Consider the following 15,956-nt stretch of genomic DNA (forward strand, 5'->3'; position numbering starts at 1 on the left):
TTGGGGGTTTTTGCCTTAGAGGAATAATTGGTAGAATAAACTCAGAATTTGAGGGCTCTTAAATGGTATGGTCAGCAAATCAGTAAACATAATTGTTTTGTTAGCTGATAAGACCTCAGCATCCCAAAACATATAGTGTTCATGAATAGGCATTTTTTCTTTTAACATTTTAAAACCTGTAAGGCTTCCAATTATCATGGCTCTGGAGATTTGGAAAAATTAAAATAATGTTTTTTCTTCCTAAAAGACCCCTTGTGGAGCATGTCAGGGCTGTGGTCCCTGGTTAATGTGTCTCCCAGAGAGGCATCTGGAGGTACCAGATGAGGTACCAGAGAGGAAATGCCAGCCTCCTCAGGGTACATCCTTCTATTCCTGCTCCAGCGCTCAGCCCTATTGGAAGCTCAGAGCTTTTGTTCCTCAGTTGTTTCTTCCCTTCCTTGACTTTTTTTTTTTTTTTTTTAAATTGAGATGGAGTCTCACTCTGTTGCCCAGGCTGGAGTACAGTGGTGCGATCTCGGCTCACTGTAACCTCGGCCTCCTGGGTTCAAGTGACTCTCTTGCCTCAGCCTCCCGAGTAGCTGCAATTACAGGCGTGAGCCACCACACCTGGCTAATTTTTGTATTTTTAGTGGAGATGGGTTTTCACCATGTTGGCCAGGCTGGTCTCAAACTCCTGACCTCAAGTGATCCACCCACCTCGGCTTCCCAAAGTGCTGGGATTACAGGCATGAGCCACCATGCGCTGTCACTATTCCTTGACTCTTAAGTGTCTCTCGCTATTGGATTATTTCCAAGACTCATTATATAGAGTTATGTAGCCGCTCACCCCCTCACTCTAAGAAACAGAGCAGAAAAAACAAGAACCTAACAGACAAACCTTCCCTTGACCCAGCCACTGCTGTAGTCTCCTTTCCCAGCCACTCTCCTTAAAAGTGTTATACACACTTCACTCCTTCCACCTCTTCACTGCCCTGTCCTTCTTCAGTCTACTCCAAGCCGATGGATTACTCCAGTGCTTTCTCAAAACTTATCTTGCCAAAGCCAATCATGACCTGGGAGAGAGATCCTAAGACGCCTCTGAACATGGTACGTGGCATCCTCCTTTGTCCACTTACTTTCCTGATTCCTCTCTCTTGAGTTCCCTTTATCTCGCTGATGGCTTAGTGTAGTTTGGATTTCTTAAATCCTGATCCCTCCTCTATGATACGTGGCAATTATTTCATGCTCATATATCCCACTCCCTAGTTGACACTGTCTCTTGCTTTTTAAATGAGAATTTCAAACTGAATATGTCCATAACAGAATTCTTGGTCTTTTTCTCGAAACCTTCTCATTCTCTGATCTCCTCGTCTCAATGCATAGCACCCCTGTTCACTTGCCTTTGCAAGCCACCATGTGGTTCAAGTCATCCCCCTCCCCCCACCTCTTATTGGGACCAGTTGAATGGCCTTCTAAATAGATACTCTACTTCCCCCTTGCTCACATCCAGTCTGCATTCAGCAGTGAAGGAGACATCACTTCTTGCCTTAAAACCCATTCATGATTGGTTCCCCGATTAGCTTGGAAGAAAACTTCAAAGCCCTTTGGAAGGACTCACAGGCTCTGCCTGACTCAGCCATGCTTACTGCTTCGAGCTCCTTTCATATAGCTCATCCTTTGCCCCTGCACATCCCATCTGTGGTTCTGCATGTTCCCCAGGATTGCCACAGGTGCTTGGCACTCTTCCGTCTGCCAGGCACACCTGCCCCCTGTTCTTCAGGTGAATTCTTACACATCTTTTAGCTGTCAGAATAAAATGCCTTTTGATCGAAGAAGCCTCTCTCAATTCCCAAACCTAGTCGAGTTCTTCTTTTTTCCCCCTTTTAGAGCAGCCTGTGCTTTCTCATAAAACTTGTCACTACGTAGAGTAGCATGTGTACTCCCTGTTTGCCATTTGTGGTTTAACATCTGCATCTTCCCAGTACCACATGAGCAGGAACTTGCCTGTCTTTTCAGCAGCGTCTGAGCAGCATCAAGAACAAATTGAACACTAAGTTACTCTAGGATGAGGGAGTAAACTTTATGTCGTAGGTTATTTTGGAAGACAGTTGAAGTGTTTTTGCCTTTTTTTGAGACTGGGTCTTGCTATGTTGCCCAGGCTGATCTCAATCTCCTGGGTTCAAGGCATCCTCCCACCTTGGCCTCCTGGGTAGCTGAGATTACAGGTGTGTGCCACCACACCCAGACGACAGGTGAGTTTAAAAGCAGTCACCAACTTCTGCCGGACCTGTTGCCTTCCTGTGAGGCCTTCCTGTAGGCTCAAGACCAAATGTTGCTTTGCAAATCATTACCTACATGTATGCTGTTTTTCTCCAGACATGTAAATGAAAGTTAGTTCAGGAGTGCAAAGAAGGAAGCTGGTCCTTAAACATGTCTACCCAAATGAATCAATTTAAGAAGTTTGCACCATTTTATCAGATGGCCATAAAAGGTTGGTGAAAACATGCCGAATGGATAGATAAGAATGAATAATTCACAGCATCCCAAATGAACCCTATTATAGCACAGCCAGTTCAGTCATATTTTATTTATCTCTGTATCGAAGAAAATCAATTTGAAAAATTTCCAGAGCAGTCCTGGTACTTAGCTAGACCCCCTCCTCTGTCTGTGGAGTTAGGTTGTTTTTCTCAGATAGAGCTACTGCAAAACTCATCTATTCTCTTGCTCTTCTTACTAATTGGTAAAATTTCTGCTGCAGTTACTACTGCAGTATTGGTGTATTTGTCTTTCCCAGTGTGTTTCTAACTTCTCGCTTAAATAATTAATCTAAAATTATAAGCTCCAGCGTGATTTATGTTAGTGTTAAATTCCCTCCCATTATCTCTGTCCTTCTGAAATGTCTCATCTGGCCAGCGTTCACTCTTCTCTTTGAGTTTTTATTCCCTCTACTTGAAATAAGTCTTAGCACCTCCCACTCTCTGACCATACAAGGGATGGAGGGACTGTTTCAGAGAAAGCAACTTCTATTATAAAGAAGCTGTTCATGCATTTTCCCCAAATCCCGTTTCTTAAACATTCATTTGTAGGCTTAGATATTTTTGTGCAGCTGTTCATCATTGCATGACATATCTTTGCATTCTTTCCAAGTATTCCAAAATGTAGTACCATCATGCTTGGTAGGCAGATAGCAGCTTTTGCCTTTTTTTTTTTTTAATCCCAGTAGCCTAAGATTAATTTTTCTAAAGTCACTATGGCATCTTTTTACTCTGTCAAAGTAGACAGAGTGAAACCAATAGCACAGCATTTCTTTTTTTAGAAGTTCATGTAGTAGCAGAAACTATTTTCTAAATCACTTGTAATAACAATTCTCTGCAATTAAGGGGTGGGGGTAACACTGAACTAAGCTATTTGAGATATTCAGAGTTGTCTGATGAAATTGTAGGCATGGAAAACTGTGCCATCTCAACTCCTTGTTAGATAGAGCATGGGATTGGAGGTAGTATAGTGGATGCTGTCTATTTCCTGGGGAGAGAGAATCCCTTGGGCCCTGGCACTGAAGTGTGGTCAGTTTGATTTCACAGAAATTGATTCAACTTTGTGGCTGTACAGAGTTAGACAGACAGACAGAAAGCCTTGTGTGATTGAAATGCTTCGTTTGAGGATGCTATTAACAAGTTCGAGAATACTATTCATTGACTTGGTGATTTGGTAAACAAAAAGAGCATGATTTTCTTTGTTGCTGGCAGTGTATCTTCTGGTGGTCATAAATAAGTACATTCATGTTCCAAAAGCTAGAATCATGCCACTGAACATTTGCCATCTCACTCCTAATGATTCTCTGCCTCACAAAATGCATACCAACCCAAAAGTCGCTTTCACTGAAACGTTCCCAGAGAAAGATATGAATGGGAAAAATCAAACAAGCAACCAGGCGCAGTGGCTGACTCCTGTAATCCCAGCACTTTGGGAGGCCAAGACAGGGGTATCACCTGAGGTCAGGAGTTTGAGACGAGCCTGGCCAACATGGTGGAACCCCATCTCTACTAAAAATACAAAATTAGCCAGGCATGGTGACGTGTGCCTGTAATCCCAGCGACTTGGGAGGCTGAGGCAGGAAAATCTCTTGAACCCGGGAGGTGGAGGTTGCAGTGAGCCAAGATCGCGCCATTGCATCCAGCCTTGGCAACAAGAGTGAAATTCCATCTCAAAAAAAAAAAAAAAAAAAAAGTAAACAAGCTCCAAGTTTCTATTTTTGTACATCTTTTTATTCCTTCCCTCTTACTCAATGTATTAAAAAGACTAGATGCTTGCTACCATGGAGGCTTTCTGAATATGCTACTCTAAAATAAAAATTCTCCTTGCGCACTGTTGCTTCTATCCTTTCTTCCACCTTCCAGGGCTCTTGATTGAGATTTATTGATGAGTTCATTCTTTTCTCATAAACTGATGAGGCTGTGATATCAAGCTCACTTGACAGTCGTCCTCAGCCGAGAAGGAAGCCAGCACCCAAAATATGAGATTCACGGATGCACAGAAGTGGTGCTCAGTGCATATCTAGGGCAAGGGTTATAAAGGAAATTGACGGATTAAGGACTGAGAGGGCACTTATTGCAAAATAATGGTTTAAATTAGACTCACAAATTTTGTCTTACGTAAATTGGCTCGATACTTCATTTTAAGTTATTCTTCTTGCAAAATGCCCTTTACGAAGTCCCTCAGCTTCCGTTACAAATGATACTGCAGTCAAGATTCATGATTTAATTCCTGAACCTCACTGAAGGCAAGACATTTTTTTCACCGCAAAAAGATGAAATAATCGTAGCAGCCTGACACACGATGTGCAGTTAAATGCTATAAGTAAATACCGTCAAGTAGAAGAACTTAGGTAAATGGTTTTTGATTCCACATCACAAGTTTTTAATTCTTAAACAACCATCCAAATAATCAAAGAAAATTTAATCCGTGGAAAAATACAAGAAACTACATTATATTTCATTCTATATTAATAATTATGGTAGACATTTCTTCTTGATTATAAAAGTAAAACTTCTGACCAGGCATGATGGTTCCTGCCTGTAATTGTAGCGCTTTGGGAGACCAAGGTGGGAGGATCATTTGAGCTCAGGAGTTTGAGACCAGCCTGGGCAACATAGTGAGACTCAACTCTTAAAAAAAAGTAAAGCATCTAAGAATATCAACCCTTGTTAGACACAGACAGTGGATCCTCTGACCCTACTGGGTAGGCTATAGAGTGATTCTAGACAAAAAGGGAAGATTACCACTGTACCAAGGGTAATGCTGCTTTCTGGGAGATAAACAAGCTGGAAGTAAGAAAAAAATAAAACAAAAACATTTAGGACATGTTGGCAATTTACCTGCAAACATAATCTGGGCAAAAATGAAACTCAAAATTTCCGATTTTAGACTTCTGTATGTTTTCTTTAGTTTTGTAATCTCAGTTTTCATCTTAAAGCCAAGGTTTCTGTTACTTTAAATTGTTACATTATAAACTAGCTCTGTGAAAAGTAAGACCATTGCCTTCTTTTGAAAATAAAATACTCTGAATATAAAATATTAGAATTAAGAAGGAGGATTGTATTGACCGTTTCCCAAAGATATCCTGGTGTTGACAGTAGCCAAGATATGTAATCACCCTAAGTGTCTGTAAACAGATGAATAAAGACAATGCAGAATATTGTTCAGCTATGAAAACAATGAAATCTTGTCATTTGCAGCAACATGGAAGGAACTGAAGGTTATTATGTTAAGTGAAATAAGCCAGGCACAGAAAGACAAATATCACATTTTCGCACTCATATATGGGAGCTAAAAAAAGTTGATCTCACAGAGGTAGAGAGTGAAATGGTAGATGCCAGAGGCTCAGAAAGGTAGGGAGGGGATTGAAAAGAGGTGAGTTTCCTCCCAGAGATATAGGTTTGGGTACAAACATACAGTTAGATAGAAGAAATAAGACGTAGTGTTCAATAGCGCAGTAGGGAGACTGTAGTTAACAGCAGTATATTGTGTATTTCAAAATAGAAGATTAGAGAAGTCCCAAAACAAAGAAGTGATAAACATTGGAGATAATGGATATCCTAAATACCATGATTTCTTCATTACACATTGTATGCATGTATCAAAGTATATGCCCCATATATATCTATAAATAGTATCTTTCAATAAAAATACTGTATTACATTTTTTTTAAAGGCACTATAGTGTTGAGATTCTAAGAAGTGTCATTTTTCAGTTGTGCTCCTTTAATAGCCTTATTCAAATGTTAGCTTGGTGCAAAAGTCATTGTGGTTTTTGCTATGTATGCATGTTTCATTTAGGGAAGGTCGCCATTGATTGAATAAGACTATGTAAAATCCTAGTTTTTAAAGTCAAGAAATAATAACGTTGAGTCTCTTCAGTATGTTCAGGAGTATTCTGCCAAACTTTGGTCATACTTTTCATGTGATCATTAGTCAATATTAATTACGGTTGTTATTGAACACTATTGAAATAGTAAACAAATCTGAGATATAGATTGCATCCTTTAGAATGGAAATATCCTCTACTCTCCCATGCTGAAAAAAAATCATAAGATACACTGAATATTGTCAATCCAATGTATACAGAGCTTTCTATAGATCATGGCATCTACTAATGATTTTGAGGAAAAATAGTAGGTCTTCTGGAGCCAAGTTTATTTTGAATGTATCATGCATTTCTTAGTCTTCAGTTTACTAGTGGTGTTGGCCATGTATTAGCAATTTCCTATCATAAGTACCATAAAATTCATGCTTTCTGGTAATGTATTAGTCTGTTTTCACACTCTTGATAAAGACATACCTGAGATTGGATAATTTATAAAGAAAAAGAGGTTTAATGGACTCACAGTTCCACGTGGCTGGGGAGGCAAGAGACAGAATGAGAACCAAACAAAAGGGGTTTCCCCTTATAAAACCATCAGATCCCATGAGACTTAGTCACTACCACAAGAACAGTATGGGGGAAACCACCTCCATGATTCAATTATCTCCCACCAAGTCCCTCCCACAACATGTGAGGATTATGGGAGCTATAATTCAAGATGAGATTTAGGTGGACACACAGCTAAATCAGATGATTCCGCCACTGGCCCCTCCCAAATCTCATGCCCTCACATTTCAAAACCAATCAAGCCTTCCCAACAGTCCCCCAAAGTCTTAACTGATTTCAGCATTAAATCAAAAGTCCACAGTTCAAAGTCTCTTCTGAGACAAGGCAAGTCCATTCCACCTATGAGCCTTAAAATAAAAAACTAGTTAGTTACTTCCTAGATACAATGAGGGTACAGGCATTGGGTAAATACAGCCATTCCAAATGGGAGAAATTGGCCAAAACAAAGGGGCGACAGGCCCCATGCAAGTCCAAAATCCAATGGAGCAGTCAAATCTTGAAGCTCCAAAATGATGTCCTTTGACTCCATGTCTCACATCCAGGTCACACTGAGGCAAGAGGTGGGTTCTGATGGCCTTGGTTGGCTCTGCCCCTGCAGCTTTACAGGGTATAGCTCCACTCTTGGCTGCTTTCATGGACTGATATTGAGTGTCTGTGGCTTTTCCAGGTACACAGTGCAAGCTGTCAGTGGATTTACCATTCTGGGGTCTGGAGGATGTTGGCCCTCTTCTCACAGCTCCACTAGACAGTGCCCCAGTGGGGATTCCATGTGGGGGCTCACACCCCACATTTCCCTTCTGCACAGCCCTAGCAGAGTTTTCCGTGAGGGCCCCGCTCCTACAGCAAATTTCTGCCTGAACATCCAGGCATTTCCATACATCTTCTGAAGTCTATGTGGAGGTTCCCAAACCTCAATTCTTGATTTCCGTGCACCTGCAGGCCCAACGCCATGTCGAAGCTTCAAAAGCTTGGGGCTTGCACCCTCTGAAGCCATGGCCCAAGCTGTACCTTGGCTTCTTTTAGCCATAGCTAGAGTGGCTAGGACACAGGGCACCAAGTCCCTAGACTGCACACATCATGGGGGCCTTGGACCGGGCCCAGGAAACCATTTTTTCCTCCTAGGCTTCTAGGCCTATGATGGGAGGGTCTGCTCTGAAGTTTCTGACATGCCCTGGAGACATTTTCCCAATTGTCTTGCTGATTAACATTTGGCTTCTCATTACTTATGCAACTTTCTGCAGCTGGCTTGAATTTCTCCTCAGAAAATGGGTTTTTCTTTTCTATTGCATTGTCACGAGGCAAATTTTCTGAACTTTTATGCTCTGTTTCCCTTTTAAAACTGAATGCTTTTAACAGCACCCAAGTCACCTCTTGCATGCTTTGCTGCTTAGAAATTTCTTCCTCCAGGTACCCTAAATCATCTCCCTCAAGTTCAAAGTTCCATAAATCTCTAGGGCAGCAGCAAAATGCCACCAGTCTCTTTGCTAAAACGTAGCAAGAGTCACCTTTACCCCAGTTGCCAACAAGTTCCTCATCTCCATCTGAGACCGCCTCAGCCTGGATTTCATTGTCTATATCATTATTGGCATTTTAGTCCAAGCCATTCAACAAGTCTCTAGGAAGTTCCAAACCTTCCTACCTTTTCCTGTTTTCTTCTGAGCCCTCCAAACTGTTCCAACCTCTGCCTGTTACCCAGTTCCAAAGTCGCTTCCACATTTTGGGGTATCTTTACAGCAGCAACCCACTCTACTGGTACCAATGTACTGTATTAGTCTGTTTTCACGCTGCTGATAAAGACAAAGCCAAGACTGGGTAATTTATAAAGAAAAAGAGGTTTAATGGACTCACGGTTCCAATCACAGCAGAAGGTGAAAGGCAGGTCTTACCTTGGCAGCAGGCAGGAGACAGAATGAGAACCAAATGAAAGTAATTTCCCCTTATAAAACCATTAAATCTCATGAGACTTATTTACTACCACAAGAACAGTATGGGGGAACCACACCCATGATTCAGTTCTCTCTCACCAGGTCCCTCCCACAACACGTGGGGATTATGGGAGCTGCAATTCAAAGTGAAATTTGGGTGGGGACACAGCCAAACCATGTCAGGTAGTGTCATTTTTTAATTTGGTAGTTTTCGATATGATACAAATTATCTTGTTAGACTTGGAGGCTGGATATTAGAAATACTTCATAGGCTGGATATTAGAAATATAAATCCACAATATTGTCTGAATCTGCTATTGATAATGATAATGTAGAGATCTATAATTTTTATTATGTTGGCCATTAGGTTTGTGACCTTGGGTAAATCATCTTACCTTTGTCCTCAGTTTCTCTAAAATAGGAGTTTAGACCAGATTATTTCTAAAAAACATATTTAAAAGAAACCTGTAATAGCCTGTAGTTCAAATAAATATCAGTTTTTTCATGTTTTTGTTGTGTTGTATTGTGATCATGCCCTTCATATATGAAGATGCTGCTCTTTGCTCGTGACTAGCAGCCTGTAAGTCAGCAGTGCAAAAATGCAAAATACATGGACTGGTCAGCCTCCAGCATTGTATCCGGTCTCCTTTTAATGGTTTATTTGTGCAAAACAATTTTATGAATATAGACACTGCATGATGTCTCAGTGTCCTAACCCAAAACTCTTTGTATTATGATTTTTGTGATTTAAAGGGGACCTTTAAAATTGTATATATTATAAAATTTTCTACATTAATTTTTAAAAATCTGAATATAATTTGCCCAGTTTTTCTAGAGAACCAAGAGAAAACATATTCCTTAAATGAGACTTCACTTACATGTTACGCTAATGGGCCTGGAGAAAAATGTGGCAGTTACAGTAGTTGCCTATTTGATAAAACATCACTGGGATTGTTTTCTATCAGAGCACAGTGGATGAATTTCTGGGAATTTGGCCCTTTTAACAATTAATAACTAGAAGCCATTCTTTGAGCACATATGTTCCAGAGATGGTGCTGCCTGTGATGCTGAATTAGAAAAGCTAGTGCTATTTCTTCTCTATACTCAATGACACTTCGCTTCTGGCACTAGGCATGTGGGGGATTTTCCCAAGCAATTCTTCAATTCTGTGTGCACAACTCAATTCTGACATAGTTGACCTGGAGTCAGCATCAGATTCTACAGGTTGAGAGCTCAGTCCACCAAGACTGTCCCCTCTTCAGACACCAGTCCCAAGTCCAGGTTGTCACCTCAGCTTCCAATGACTGGCTATAAGTTGTGGGTTTCCATGTCTCCCCCCACCTGCCTTGGGTCCAGTCATTTGCTAGAATGGTTCCCAGAACTCAGAGAAACACTTTACTTGTGTTTTCCCGTTTGTTATAGAGGACAGGACTCAGGAACAGCCAAATGGAAAAGCCATAAGGCAAGGAATGTGAGGAGCACACAGAGCTTGCATGCCCTGTCCGGGCACCATCCTGTGGTGTTCCATGTGTTCACCCACCTAGAAGTTCTATGAACTCTGTCCTTTGGGGACTTTATGGAGGTTTCATTACATAGGCATGATTGATTACATCATTGGTCATTGGTGATGGACTCAACCTTTAGCTCCTCTTTTCTCCCTGGAGTTCAGGAAGTGGGGCTAAAAACATTATTAGCCCTCTAATCAGGAGGTTGGTTCCCCAGGCAACCAGCCCCCATCCTGAGGCCATCCAGGAGCCATCAGTCATCTTATTAGTGTACAAAAGACATTTAGCACTTTGAAGATTCCAAGGGTTCTATGAGTTGTGTTCCAGGACATAGGGCAAAGACCAAACCTGTGTGTGTGTGTGTCTGTGTGTGTATTTCTTATGTCACAGGTGCTCCAAGCAATTCATAATCCCTGAAGTAGGTATTATTATCCCTATTTTGCAGATAAGGAAACTGAGGATCTGAAAGTCAAGTGAATTTCCAAGGCTATATAGGAAATGGCAGTTAGAACCCTCACTGAGGTTTTTCTATCTCAAGGTTATGACCCTGGCCATCATCACCAGCAGTGGCAAACATAGGCAGAGTCATGCATGCATGCACTTTACAAATATTGTCTCCATAAAGCACTCCAAGCAGAGCTCTGCTTCTGTAGCTGCAGGAGAAAAACACCCTAGAGCACAACATCCTCAGGTAACTCAGCTACTTGGAGATAAACTGGCCTTGTTCTGTGTTGTCCACTCTCCCACCCTCCTAGCCTTGTAATCTAAGGCCAGAGTAGCTTCCAAAGATCCTGGTGTGTGGCTTTGCAGCTTCCTCTTTCCTCTCTCTCCCCTGCCCTGGGCCAGCTGGGGTGTCTGGAAGCAAACATGTCTGGTCCTCTGGGCCTCATCTTTTCTCTATGTGAACCTAGGAGCAGTTCTGCCTCCCACAGTCCTTTCCTCTCCCTGGCAGATGTCAAGACATGACCTTCCAAGTTCTGTACCCACCCCTGCAACCCATGCCTGCCCTCCCTTTCCTCTTTCTTAGCTTAAAAATGTCCAGATATAGGCTTATTTCTTTTAATAAAGGGCATCTTTGAAATGGGAGAGTTCCCTGGCCCCCCATCGCAGGACATACAACAGGGGTGTGGCTCTCTGTTTGGCTGCCTTGAGCTCAAACTCCTTACAGGAGGGGGAGCATGCAGACAGGTGTTGGAACCTGGGTGAGTGCTTTGAGCTCCAGCCCTGCCCAGATCTGGTGGGTGAGCACTTTGGGCCCCAGCCCGACTCCAGCTCTGATTGTGTCTAGGAGTGGGTGCCTGTGACTCTCAAAGCCCAAGAAGGCATGTTACAGTGTGCTCTTTCAGCTTTGCCATCCGCGGATGGCTTGAGTGTTTAACCAGCTCAGTGAACCCTCTGCCTTTTCACAAGGGCAGAAGACCAGTATGGAAGCTTTCTGTATCCTGAGCTCTTGTCCACCGTCCTGGAAAATTCAGGTCACACATGAACTTGAAGGATGAATGTGGGGGTTTTACTGAGCGGTAGAGATGGTTCTCCACAGGATAGATGGGGAGCTGGAAGGGGGATGGAGTGGGAAGATGATCTTCCCCTGGAGTTTGGCCATCCAGCAGCCGAACTCCTCTCTGACGACCCCTAGCCTCTAGGCACTCAGGCACTCTTTCCCTTCTCTCTTTCTCTGCCGTGCCATTCTGCCATTTGTCTGCTTGTCTCCTCATCTCCTCATTTGCTCCTGGAGCCTGGGGTTGGGTATTTATATAGATACAGGATGAGGGGTGTGATGGGCCAAAAGGCAACTTTTTGGGCACAAAAACAGGAATGCCTGTTGTCATTTAGGGCTGAGGGTATCCAGGCTTGAGGCTGGGGCCTTTGCCGGGGAACCTCCCTCTTCTACCCAGTATTTCCCAGTCTCCAGTCTGTATCACATTTAATATTGTTGTAGCTCTTTAATAATTTATTAATTACTTGGGAGACATAAGCCACCTTAATTTACTATTTGCAAAACATGCTTAACTCCAGTACTCTCAATCACAAAACTTTTGTCCAAGAAATTTTTTGAAGAATAAATTGTTCTTTAGTAGGGACATAACTGCCTAAAAAGCAAAAATATGGTAGTCTGATTAAAAAAAAAAATCAGTAGTGCTTCCATCAAGCCCTCCTCTCTTTTCGAAACTACTTAGTTTATTTTTCACTCCAAGCAACTCTTGGGAGGGAGAAACTAGAAAATTTGCCTGCATATCTTGAATCAGATAAGCCCTGGTTCTAAGTAAAGTTGCTTATAAGGTGGTTTAGCTGTTATGTGGATACTGTCATCTTCATTTCTTCTGCAATGTTTGTTATTTTGGAATGTTTGTAGGGACAATTGGAAATGTTGTAAGAACTACAGGTAGTACGGGTGCAGCTTCGTAACACACCTCACCTGCAGCCAGGGCCCGGCCACATCTGACGTTCATGAGGCGGGTGGTTTCTTCCATTTCCGTGAGTAATAGACCACCTCCCTCGAATTGGCAAGAAAGATTAAGAATGAGTAGGATTGAGAATATAGGACCCCAGAGAGAACCAGAACACCCACAATCCAAACACAGCGCCTGTTTTAGTCTTTGTGTGTGATAGACTGGAACAGGGTTTCTCAACCTCAGCACTATTGACAGTTTGGGTCAGAAGGGTTTTTAAAGTTGCAAGGTCTATCCTGTCCATCACAGGATGTTTAGCAGCATCCCTAGCCTCTACCCCCTAGATGTCAATGGCACCATCTTCAGTAATGTCAACAAAAAATGTCCTCAGATATTGTCAGATATCTCCCGGTGATAGGGTAGGGTAGGGTAGGGTAGGGCAAAATCACCCTTGGCTGAGAATGACTGGACTAGAATTAGAAGCTACAGTGGCTTTTGGGATCTTTTCATGCTGTCACAAGTCACCCATGTAAAGAAAGAAAACAAAACCACACTTCATGCGTGGGCCCAATGTGTCTTGCGTTCTGATGCTACCATGGCATTGGGCCAACTCACAGAACTCAGACATCCTGCCTGTAGAGAGCTCACAGTGTGGTCAGGGAAGCAGATGTGTCAAGGGACAATCTCATTTTAACAGGATTTACAGGGAGAAAATTGGTCATATTGTTGGATGTTATGTAGATAGAGCTATCAGATTTCCCACCACACTTTCTACTTTTCAAATGACCCCTCTGGGGTTGGTAGACATAGGCTTCTTTTGAATGGGATGCCACAGAGGCACCCCTTGCTTATTCCCTCTTCATGGAGCCTCGTTCAGGTTGCTCCTGCCTGGAAGGTCTCATCTCAGACTTTTTTGACATCTATCTACCCAGCTCCCATTTTGAAACTCATGGTCTCTTCTACACAGTTTATGGCTCAATGGCATGCAGTGTTGTTTGGTCCCCTCATTTCCCATGCCATGATCTTATCAAGTAGATTGTGAGCTCTTTGAAGATAAAAAACAGATGTTATACTGGATCATTCGCATAAAAGGGCGAAGCAAGTCACTGTTTGACTATTTGTCGTTGACTTGCAAAACCGGACATGGGATGGGAACTCAAAAGTATGGGGAAGGCAAGTGAAAGATAAAATGAAATTTTAAAAAACAGGAAGCCAGAGATCGAGAGGTACTTGGCCTTCTGATGGGCACGTTCCTTTCTGCCTAATGAACTTCTACAGATGCTTCAAAACTCCAGAGCCCATGTTACCTTCTCTGTGCTTTCTGTGGCTTGGGGTGACTGGGGGATGCCCTGCAGCCATTGGTCAAGTGTCTCCTCCCTTCCTGGACTGTCAGGTGTTCTGGCCAGAGGCTGGGGTATCTCGGTACATTTCTACCTGGCTTGGCAAATAGTGAGTTCTCAATCAAAATATGAATGACTGCCCTTAAGTTTAAGCAAGGGGAAGATCTCTTGAGTGAGGAAAAGCTTGTTCTTTATTAATACCGTAGTAAAACCCTTATTGAAGGGAAAACTGAAGGACTGCGAGGAATTCTAGGAACTCACAGAAAGGCATTTGTTTATTTGTTATGTTAAAATATTGTTCAAAGTAAAGGATAAAATATGAGAAGGTATCATAGCTATCCCTCCCTTTCCCCATTCCTTACTGAGGATTAATGAGCTGCCAAATCTCACATAAGAGATTTACAGTTCTTTATGTCAGTGGAAAGAATTTCTTTGCACTTTAAGCAACGTGATATGCAAGCCACAGCAGGATGTCAGGAAAGGAGACATGATTTGAAGTTTAACTGGGAGATGGGCCGGGCAGCAGTGCCCAGACACATTGGTGGTTATTCTTCCGTCAGACTTCATCCAGAAGCCTCCAGAAGTGCAGGGCTAGGGGATTTGCTTTACTCAGAGAAGTTATCAGTCAGCGCTCTGTCACCTTTAAAGAAAAATTACAGCTATGTGAACACCCACTATGTGCCTAGGCACTGTGGGAAGTGGGATGTGGGGGGTGTGTGTGTGTGTGTGTGTGTGTGTTTAGTCCTTACCATAACCTTATATAATAATTACTATTATACAGTTTTAAAGGTGAGGAAAATAGGTTATTTTTGCTCAAAGCCGTACAGCAAAGAGATGGAGTAACAGACCCTCCATTCAAATCTGACTTCAGAGTCCAAACTCATTAGTCAGCCTACAACCTTCCAGGAAGGAAAACAAAAACAAAAACAAAAACTCAGCCTTTTTTTTTTTTTTTTGAGGTAAATGACCTTCTTTGGAGTTCCCTCTCTGTTGGATTGTACCAGGAGCTAGATTTACTTTTAAAAATTAAGTGTTTTTCAAGTATTTCACAATTGAAGATAACTCACACCAACCGGACAAATAATTGCCAAAAAGATTTTACTCATTTTGCTGTTTTAAGGATTTTTTTCCCCAGGGCCTTAAAAATAGTTTTATTGAGATGTAATTTATATGCTATAAAATTCCCCCATTTTAAGTATACAATTCAATAATTTTTAGTTCAACTTTTATAACCATATAGTTTTAGAATATTTTACCACCCCCAAAACATTTCTCATCCTTTAAAGGGCTTTTTGTTATAGAATTCCTAAGGTAGTTGTGGGGAAAAGGAGATGGAGGAAGAGGGGTAAGGGGAAAAGGTGGGAAGGAAATAAAAGGTTGAATAGTAAAGCGAAGTGAGTACTCTAAGGAATTATAGAGCAGAAAGGGACCTTAAAGATGACTTAATCAAAATCTTCATTTTAAAGACGAGGAAGAGAAAGGGTCGAGAAGTTGGGCAGCTCAGCTGAGTTGCTGATACACGAAGAGTCTGGTTTTCTGAATTTTAGTCTGTTTCTCCTGCAGTTACCATGGTGCAAAGATATTTAGTGGTTTCAAACAACTATTTTCCTTTTGCTTACAATTTTATGGTCCGAAAGGGTTCTGCTGGGTGATTTGTCTGTGATCAATGTGGCATCTGCCTAGGATTCTTGGGCAGGAGGATGCACTTCCATGAGAACTTTGCTTACATGCCTAGTGCCTCCGTGCCCCTTGGTCTCCCTCTCCACATGTCATCTCATCTGCCAGGGCCTCTCCCATGTGTCTTGAACTTCTCATGGCATGGTGGTTTCAGTACTTCTTATGTGGCATGACTTTTAAAAGAGGGGAAACAGAAGCTGCCAGTCAGTTAAA

At 42.1% G+C, this 15,956-nt stretch overlaps 2 protein-coding genes across 6 annotated transcripts in view; one reads left to right on the forward strand and one right to left on the reverse strand.

The window, feature by feature from the left end:
• Positions 1-15,956, reverse strand: part of BASP1 (brain abundant membrane attached signal protein 1) — a 1,209,505-nt gene that overhangs the window by 1,137,962 nt on the left and 55,587 nt on the right. Inside the window, exon 1 of one of the 5 annotated variants that reach the window (XM_050794707.1) lies at positions 11,435-11,453. The exons of 3 other annotated variants lie outside the window; for them this stretch is intronic. The gene's annotated coding sequence lies outside the window, so the exon portion shown is untranslated. Of the gene's footprint in view, positions 1-10,165; positions 10,170-11,434; positions 11,454-15,956 lie in introns of those variants that run through there. One more of the 5 variants, XM_050794756.1, reaches the window with a different exon arrangement.
• Positions 1-15,956, forward strand: part of MARCHF11 (membrane associated ring-CH-type finger 11) — a 113,871-nt gene that overhangs the window by 61,199 nt on the left and 36,716 nt on the right. The gene's annotated exons all lie outside the window — the stretch shown is intronic.

This window comes from Macaca thibetana, chromosome 6 (genome assembly GCF_024542745.1).
Source record: "Macaca thibetana thibetana isolate TM-01 chromosome 6, ASM2454274v1, whole genome shotgun sequence".
In the NCBI taxonomy this organism is placed as follows: domain Eukaryota; kingdom Metazoa; phylum Chordata; class Mammalia; order Primates; family Cercopithecidae; genus Macaca; species Macaca thibetana.